Genomic DNA, 9,664 nt, shown 5'->3' with positions numbered 1-9,664 from the left:
TTAAAAGAAACTCAAGATTTATAAAATTCCCATATGACATCATACCGGTCTAACTTATTCCAGTGATAGCCTTATTTAATATTGATAGACACTGACCTTATATGTTGCTTCGTTGATACGTTGTCTTTGTTTTAATTATATTCTTTTATCGCAAATAATTGACCAAACGACTCGAACTCGCAACGGAGGTTATCGTACTCTCAAATTAAGCTAATTAAATTTTTAATATTTAATTTTGTTATCGTAGAAGAAAATGGATCGTAAAAATTTTAATTGTCTACCCGTAGCGTACGTACAGTTCGAATAGGTAAACAAAAATCTCCAAGAAATTGCGGTTTCTTTGCGGTGACCAGGGCCGGATTTAGAGGTCTAGAGGCCTTGGGGCAACAAAGGAGTGCAGGCCCCCTGGCCCCAAATTATTTTCCGAATAAAATGAAAAATTTTTTCTGTTGACTTTTTCAATAAATATTTTATTATGAAACGCAGGTAGATTCTTCTAGTGTTCAATTGTACAAAGTACTGTAGATAAAGGTAAAACAGCGAAAAAAAATATCAAAGGAAAATATTTTTTTTACTAGTGTTTACTAGTCGCAATTTAAAAAAAAACATCCGACGTCTCTATTGCGGGGGCCCCTCTTTTGTGGAGGCCTCGGGGCTGCCGCCCCGGTTGCCCCCTCGGTTGTCCTCCCTTAAATCCGGCCCTGGCGGTGACTCCTATTTATTTTCACGCTTTTTTATTTTTAGTATTAGTCGTTATAGTGGCCACGGTTATACATACTCTGTGAAATTTTCACGTATCTATCTATTATGGTTCTTGAACCATAATAGATAGATACTTCGTTCTGTCCGTCTGTCACAGGGCTCTATCTCTTGAGATAGAGCCCTGTGACAGACGGACAGACAGCGGAGGCTTAGTAATAGGGTTCCGTTTTTACCCTTTGTGCACGGTACCCTAAACACACAGTGAGAAACAGTTTATTACAATAAAATAATTAATAAAATAAAAAAATATATTTTTTTGTAGAAGCCTGTAGAGACACAGTAAGTCAATTTGTCAGTTACAATATTTTTCTTATGTCACTAGTTGACCCAGCAAACGTGTTATAAATAAAAAAATGTTAAGGTTCACCCTTTATCACTTAGGGGTATGAAAAATAGATAGTAGCCGATTCTCAGACCTGCTGAATATGCATATAAAATTTGGTGAATATCGGTAAGGCCGTTTCGGAGGAGTACGGTAACTAACATTGTGACACGATCATTTTATACATAAGATTAGCGAATCGGAACACTGTGAAAGTAACTTGATGAGAACATTCGAGAAGTTCACCTTTTATATCCCCTATATTTACAATAAAGTATGAATAAATCATAGATTAGTAAAGATTAATCACTCCTAACAGGAAAATATAACCAGTTTTGACAATTGAAATTGTCTATTTTCGTATTTGAAAAATATTAAAAAATATTAAAATGTAGTTTTTAGAGCATGTACGAATGAAACGATATTTCTCCGCAGTTTTTCTTCGATTTCGTGTTTTTGCACCACCTTACTGCACATATCGGCATTGTTCCGCGTAAATTACACCATGACAGCGATAAAATGGCTGATACATGTCAGCTATTTAACGGCTTACGCGGCGAGATATATATACTTATTTATGGAAAGTTTATTTATTTATTTATTTACTTTTAGGGAATAAATAATTAAACATATCTGCAAATCTTGGTCAGTTCTATTGTTCTCAAAGGCGTGCAAGGGTGGGCCCACATCAATCGATCGATCGATTCGAAATTAGATCAATGTCGATCGTCAGTTGATACTAGTTAATGCCTCTTATTGACCGGATCAATCAATATTGAAGGTCCTTTCTGATAACTTAGATATAATAACCAGCACCAAACATTATTTAATTATTAAAAAAATATTTTTGAACATTATTCAATTTGGTAACAAACATACCACTATATTACATAGAGGTACCAAACGAGCAGTCCTTCTGTTGGTAAGTGGCCACCGCCGCCGTTGGTACTTACAAGGATACTCTTACCAAAACCCTTCAAATCAGAACACTGCAGCGTTGGTCTCTGTTGTTCTACAGTACAAATTAGTGTAGTGGTGCTGCCTCAGCACAGTTTTCGAAAAACTTAGTATATCAGCCACGTTTATCATATATCTCAGACCCTCTTCGCAAAGGGACTAAAACATGATTTTCTCCACCTAGGCTAGGTGATACTTGGAAAGTTGTCGTGATCTGACATTCTCAGTACGGACCTTGCATATTGCATTTATGGATTACGGACATTGCATTGCATACAAGACATAGAGAAAACATTGATAGCGTGATTCAGAAACATGTGGCGACATGTCTTGACGTGACTTGATACCAGAATTAAAAACTTCAGGTTAAAGTAAGTGATCACAGTACAGGTCTGTGATAGTGATCGACCTTTCGTTAGAATCGGTTCGGATCGGCGGTTAGAATCCTACATAAATCTGTCTTCTCGATAACAAAAAAAAGGTTATGTTAAGCCTCGGTTGCAATCCTCATTGCTAAGTAGAGGACCTCGACATTTTTATCTTAAAGCAACCGGTCCTCTGAACGCGGTGCCAATGTCGGACGCTGACCTGGAGAGCTTTACACTCATACCTTCATTCATGTTATTATTCTTATTATTTTTATAATATCAGAGTAGCAGAGGAGCATGCAGTCCACCTGATTGTAAGTGGCTACTACCACCCATGGACATCTGTGATCTTTCCCAGATAAGATTAGATTCCTACGGCCACAGATGCGCCGCTACCACTGAGGAATAAGTACCGCACCCTTCAAACCGGAACACAGCAACGTTTAACACAGCTGTTATTAGGCAGAAAAGGTGTTGCGTTGATGCCGCCGGAGTTGAACCATAGAGAGTTCTACCACCTTTAAATATGATACCTTTAAATACCGTTATTGATTTGATGCCATGCAGGCACAATAACTGTCGTCTTTCCTGAGGTTGCTGGCTAGGCGGCAGAGGCTGTCACTCTTGCTTCCTGCAACCCCGACGACCGTCTTTTAATCATCTCTTACAACAAGCAGGTTAATCCGTTCTATTATGGTACCGAGATTACAGAGACATCGATCCCCACACTTTTTTTTTTATAATATAAGAGTAGCAGACGAGCATGCAACCCCAGATAGGATTAGACATACCTACCTGAGGTCGGCCACAGATGCGCCGCTACCCCCGAGGACTAAGCTGGAACGCCTCGGAAAAGTCTGTCTCCCTTACCACACCTTCGTCATGCGAACGTTAATCAAACAATTTACTTTATAGCATGGCTTGGAATATGCTTCTCTTTAGGGCAAGGAAACAGGAAAACAAAGGTATGCAACTAATTAGCTATAATTTATATGATATCATCACTTGCATAACAAAACACGTCATAATTTGTTATAAAATAAATGATTTTCCTCATTATATTTTGACATGTGCGTTATGAGCACTTGGGTTTTTTAGATAATGTTTGTTTTTAATATAATTTGCAACTAAGATAACCTTTTATCATTTAACTTTGTTGGCTTGTTTTTCGCACGTAAAATACCGGTTGTGTTCCGCTGGAGATCCCGTAGTTCTCCACCAAACGCCGAAGACGGCTACCGGGGGGGTTTTAGTGCGGTATAAGCAAATAACCCGGCGTCACTCCCGTGGCGTCGTACATTATTGATATAGGAAACGTAGGCAAATAGTTACCGAGTACTCCGATACTCTTTACCCTAATCTACTCGCTCCTACTTTTCAGAATCCACTGCAAAGAAAGCACATCATCTCGATAAGGGTCCAAAGAAGAAGAGATGTGTCGGATGCTACGAAAAACTCCGCACATTCTTGACATGCCGTGAGGCAGACAAAAAAACCAAAAAAAAAATCTCACGGAATGCACTGTTTGCAAAAAACCTTATTGTCTGACATGTTTCAATGAATCGATATTTATTTTTCCATCACTAAATTATATCGAAACCTGCCATTTTTCAGTGCGGTCCGAGGTGCATTAGACCCCACTTTTTATTTGATCCATAGAATCTAAACTAACTATTTTGACCAAGGGCGGCGGCAGATCTAGGTTAATCAACTCATTGTTAATAATAATCAAGACAAAAGCCGTCCATTTTATCTTATTTGGCGCCAAAAAAAGGATTTTAGTCTCCTTCGGGCGGTGGGACTTAATATGCCTCGTGCCGCCACAATGTCGGGTATAAGACGAGGTTTAAAACAACTCGTAACGCATTAATGGAATGTACAGAAAATTCTGTGCCGCTGGGAACGTGTTAAATAAGGAACAACTTACGGCCCTCGACTCCTAAAACTAGTATACTTAATGCTATAAGAGAATACATCGTTTCTATGAAATATCACACACTCGTCCTCAAAGCAACACTTGTAATAACTGAATGAAACTTTTGGATTATATATATTGTTATAAATGGGAAACTACATAGATGTCACTACTGTGTCTAAAATGCTAAACAAAGAGAATATAACCACTACGATGCTAAGCTGGTCGAATAGAAAGAAGAAATGGTTGATGACCTCGATGACGATAACAGGAATGACAGATGGGACAGATGTCTAAAAACTGTGGCGTGGTTATTGAGAATTGTTTCTTTAGAATTGGCTTATTGTTTATAGAAAAGCGTGTATGTCAATGTTGTAATATTACCGCACCATTAAATATTGTTCTGGTTTATGGTTATGTTTCCCCTAATTTATCTCCGATTCTAATATCAGAAGTGGGATAGGATCCACGTGATTCTATCCCACACGCCCCTTAAAGATTTCAGACCGCGTTTATCGGCAAAGTCGAGACCAACAGAGAAGCTGGTATCGTGGCCGTATGCTCAAGGATAGATTGGTCCGCTCAACGGAGAGACGACGGGTGGACTTGCGCCGGCGTGGATGATACTGCCTTTGTCTGAATCGGTCACGCGATCACTGACGCTTGAGACTTAAGTAAGATGTATTTGCTGGTAAAGTGGATATGCTTTCTACCGCGGCATCATCCATGGTAACATAACGCCATTCATTGGATTGGTAACACGGTAAAATCAAATCAACATTTTCATATTTCCGCTATTGGTCCAAACATGTTTATTGTGTGTGTGGTGTGTGAAAATTGTAAGGATTCGTCGAAATAATGCATTTCACGTGTGAACGCGCCCGAAAGATGTAATAATTACAAAAATACAATTATCCAGTTAACTTTTAGATGGTCAATTACAAATACCTTAAAAATGATTTATGAATATCCGATAATTGTTATGCACCGAAATTCTGTACCTTGCCGACATAAGTAAAGGTCAGGATTGGCCGAGCTATGATGATGTTAAAGCCTTTGTTGAATCCGCTGCACCAAATAATGTTTAATAACTTCTATAGTTCGTATGCTTGGTTAGTTATGTTTGCAGGTAACAAGCTCAGTCGACATATTAAACGTTTCAAGCTAGCATGTGGATCATCATCAGATGGTAGTATTTATGCTGCATGGGCGGTTCGAGTTGAGATCCCCGGTATTATGGCAATTCAAGACAAGTGTTGAGGAAATACACCATTCATGGTGCGGAGAGTGGTGTCTTTATGTTTCCGCTATAGTTTTCATTATGAACAAGCTGTAATGTATGTTGCTGGAGTTGGGCTTTTGTACTCATGTTTTTATGGACATTTACCATGTCGCCAAACGTCAAAACGTCCATGTATGATGTATGATGCAATCGTCGAATCTTCATAGAAGTTAAAACGAAATTCTTCACCATCTATTTAATTTTAATTGCTATAATAGCGCTATACTATTGCTAGTGCTATTAATGCCTGCCGCTAAATTAATTATTAACGGGTTGGAATTTTGAGATACTTTTGTAAGGTCAAAGTGACAGCACAGCTTCCTCGCAACCACTCTTTCTCATTATTAATTAAATTGAATTGAACTCGTTCGTTTCTTGGTTCATTTATTGAACTTGTGAATTTAAAAATACTTCACAGCATCGTTAAAAAAAAAGTTTAACATGTACTGTGTGTCATTTATATGAATAAAGTATGATCGTTCGTTCTACTATTCTTGTTCTTTGTTAAATTTGATGAAACTGTAAACATTAATTCTCATTATTTAGTGAGCCGTACTACTCCATGTAACATTTACATGGATGGCATGGCTTACTACCAAAACTTCAATGAACTACCGGTCATATTATTATTCGATGGTCTGTTTGAAAGGAAGTTTCGTACAATTTTGACAACTGCAGGTTTTGGTAAAATTTAAATTGTTCGTTTTTATACATCTAAATTGTGTACATTGGCAAACATAAGTTTTGGTCAGGTACGGCCGAGCTCGTGTTGGTTCTAGATAAAGATAGGTGTTTTTCAAAACTTACCTTGTTTCTGACTTAACGACGAGAGATTGGTGAGTTATAAAGCGTTAATTGTTAAATGCAATATGTAGTGACGTCCGAAATTTGTGAATTGGCTCTTTCAGCAAGTCTGTGATATGCAACGCGTCAAACCTAAACTATAGTTTTGACAGGGGTGTTGTCAGTACTTGTCATGGTCAAAAGTAGTGAGTATACTGTACTTCATTTTCAACATCACGACGGAAATGACCATTCACTTGTATTTTTTTACTCTGCATTCAACTATATTACACCGATGACATACAGTGCTATGTGTAGCCCAACCATCAAATTTTGGCATATGAGTTTCTACCTGTTAAGAGCCTGACGAACCAAGAAGCTTGTGTAAGCTGACTTGCCATATTTCCCTATTACACACTACTTTCGTGTAATGTACATAAACCATGTTGTAATAATTTATTCTCAATGTACAGGTATATGACACATTGGCATGTGGTGCCTACGCCGAATTGTACGTGCGCTGATGGATGTGCACTATCCGCTGCAGGTCTGCGCGGGCGCTGCGCTGCCGAGTGCAGTGGTCCCTGTCACACGCTGTTGAGCGTTGCCATGTGCTGCGGGTGCAGCTTGCCCAATGCTTGTGAGCTGCACTAGAAGCTGCAGCATTCGGGGGCGCTGTCGAGGGCCAATAGCCGGTGTGAAAACTGACGGGCGCTGCAGATTTTTTATTTTTCCTCCATGTGTATAATAAGCTAACGAAGTGCCTATGTTATACACATATGGGTAACCCATGATATGCGAACGACGTGCCTATGTCATGTGGTCATTTGTTTTTATTTTTTTTTGTCTGTTATACATATTTAGCTAACACATGATAAGCTAACGACGTGCCTATGTCATGTGGTCATTTACTTTTATTTTGTCTCTTATACACATGTGGGTAACCCATGATATGCTAACGACGTGCCTATGTCATGTGGTAATTTACTTTTATTTTGTCTCTTATACACATGTGGGTAACCCATGATATGCTAACGACGTGCCTATGTCATGTGGTAATTTGTTTTTTATTTGCAGTACTATGTACCTAAACTATGCTAACGTCGTGCCTATGGTTTATGTCTAGTTGCGCGATTGTGAGTAACTATGCTACACAGTCATTACAGTGTGAAAACTGAGTATTCTATTTTTCGTTTTCTATTTTCAGACTTAAAAAGTAGAGATTTATGTCTATAAAACTCTACAATCAGCTGTGCGCAGACAGATGGTGAGGTTCTGCCTGGTGAATGAAGATGATGACAACACCACCGTGTCCGGGCGTGGCAACACCTCCGTCTACTACTTCAGCCAGGACTGTCGATGCACCTGTGCCTCTGCTGCATTGGTATGAGGCAGTTCCTGCATTTACGAGACGTCGATGGTCCATGAGAAGGATGTGTCGAGAACGCCACAATGTCAGGATGGCCGTGTTATAAATGGGAAACTACATAGATGTCACTACTGTGTCTAAAATGCTAAGCAAAGAGAATATAACCACTACGATGCTAAGCTGGCCGAATAGAAAGAAGAAATGGTTGATGACCTCGATGACGATAACAGGAATGACAGATGGGACAGATGTCTAAAAACTGTGGCGTGGTTATTGAGAATTGTTTCTTTAGAATTGGCTTATTGTTTATAGAAAAGCGTGTTGGATATGTCAATGTTGTAATATTACCGCACCATTAAATATTGTTCTGGTTTATGGTTATGTTTCCCCTAATTTATCTCCGATTCTAATATCAGAAGTGGGATAGGATCCACGTGATTCTATCCCACACGCCCCTTAAAGATTTCAGACCGCGTTTATAGGCAAAGTCGAGACCAACAGAGAAGCTGGTATCGTGGCCGTATGCTCAAGGATAGATTGGTCCGCTCAACGGAGAGACGACGGGAGGACTTGCGCCGGCGTGGATGATACTGCCTTTGTCTGAATCGGTCACGCGATCACTGACGCTTGAGACTTAAGTAAGATGTATTTGCTGGTAAAGTGGATATGCTTTCTACCGCGGCATCATCCATAGTAACATAACGCCATTCATTGGATTGGTAACACGGTAAAATCAAATCAACATTTTCATATTTCCGCTATTGGTCCAAACATGTTTATTGTGTGTGTGGTGTGTGAAAATTGTAAGGATTCGTCGAAATAATGCATTTCACGTGTGAACGCGCCCGAAAGATGTAATAATTACAAAAATACAATTATCCAGTTAACTTTTAGATGGTCAATTACAAATACCTTAAAAATGATTTATGAATATCCGATAATTGTTATGCACCGAAATTCTGTACCTTGCCGACATAAGTAAAGGTCAGGATTGGCCGAGCTATGATGATGTTAAAGCCTTTGTTGAATCCGCTGCACCAAATAATGTTTAATAACTTCTATAGTTCGTATGCTTGGTTAGTTATGTTTGCAGGTAACAAGCTCAGTCGACATATTAAACGTTTCAAGCTAGCATGTGGATCATCATCAGATGGTAGTATTTATGCTGCATGGGCGGTTCGAGTTGAGATCCCCGGTATTATGGCAATTCAAGACAAGTGTTGAGGAAATACACCATTCATGGTGCGGAGAGTGGTGTCTTTATGTTTCCGCTATAGTTTTCATTATGAACAAGCTGTAATGTATGTTGCTGGAGTTGGGCTTTTGTACTCATGTTTTTATGGACATTTACCATGTCGCCAAACGTCAAAACGTCCATGTATGATGTATGATGCAATCGTCGAATCTTCATAGAAGTTAAAACGAAATTCTTCACCATCTATTTAATTTTAATTGCTATAATAGCGCTATACTATTGCTAGTGCTATTAATGCCTGCCGCTAAATTAATTATTAACGGGTTGGAATTTTGAGATACTTTTGTAAGGTCAAAGTGACAGCACAGCTTCCTCGCAACCACTCTTTCTCATTATTAATTAAATTGAATTGAACTCGTTCGTTTCTTGGTTCATTTATTGAACTTGTGAATTTAAAAATACTTCACAGCATCGTTAAAAAAAAAGTTTAACATGTACTGTGTGTCATTTATATGAATAAAGTATGATCGTTCGTTCTACTATTCTTGTTCTTTGTTAAATTTGATGAAACTGTAAACATTAATTCTCATTATTTAGTGAGCCGTACTACTCCATGTAACATTTACATGGATGGCATGGCTTACTACCAAAACTTCAATGAACTACCGGTCATATTATTATTCGATGGTCTGTTTGAAAGGAAGTTTCGTA

At 38.7% G+C, this 9,664-nt stretch overlaps 1 long non-coding RNA gene across 1 annotated transcript; it reads left to right on the top strand.

Moving 5' to 3' along the window:
* Positions 1-4,748: 4,748 nt before the first annotated feature.
* Positions 4,749-8,133, top strand: LOC140742898 (uncharacterized). The gene is made up of 2 exons (XR_012102308.1): positions 4,749-4,998; positions 7,597-8,133. It is a non-coding gene; the product is annotated as an uncharacterized LOC140742898 (long non-coding RNA).
* The last annotated feature ends 1,531 nt before the right edge of the window (positions 8,134-9,664 follow it).

Source organism: Epargyreus clarus, unplaced genomic scaffold, assembly GCF_041222505.1.
Source record: "Epargyreus clarus isolate Ecla_fem2 unplaced genomic scaffold, WU_Ecla_fem_2.2 ptg000006l, whole genome shotgun sequence".
Classification (NCBI taxonomy): domain Eukaryota; kingdom Metazoa; phylum Arthropoda; class Insecta; order Lepidoptera; family Hesperiidae; genus Epargyreus; species Epargyreus clarus.
Note: the sequence above shows the minus strand (reverse complement) of the source record. Positions and strands in the feature narration are given on the sequence as shown.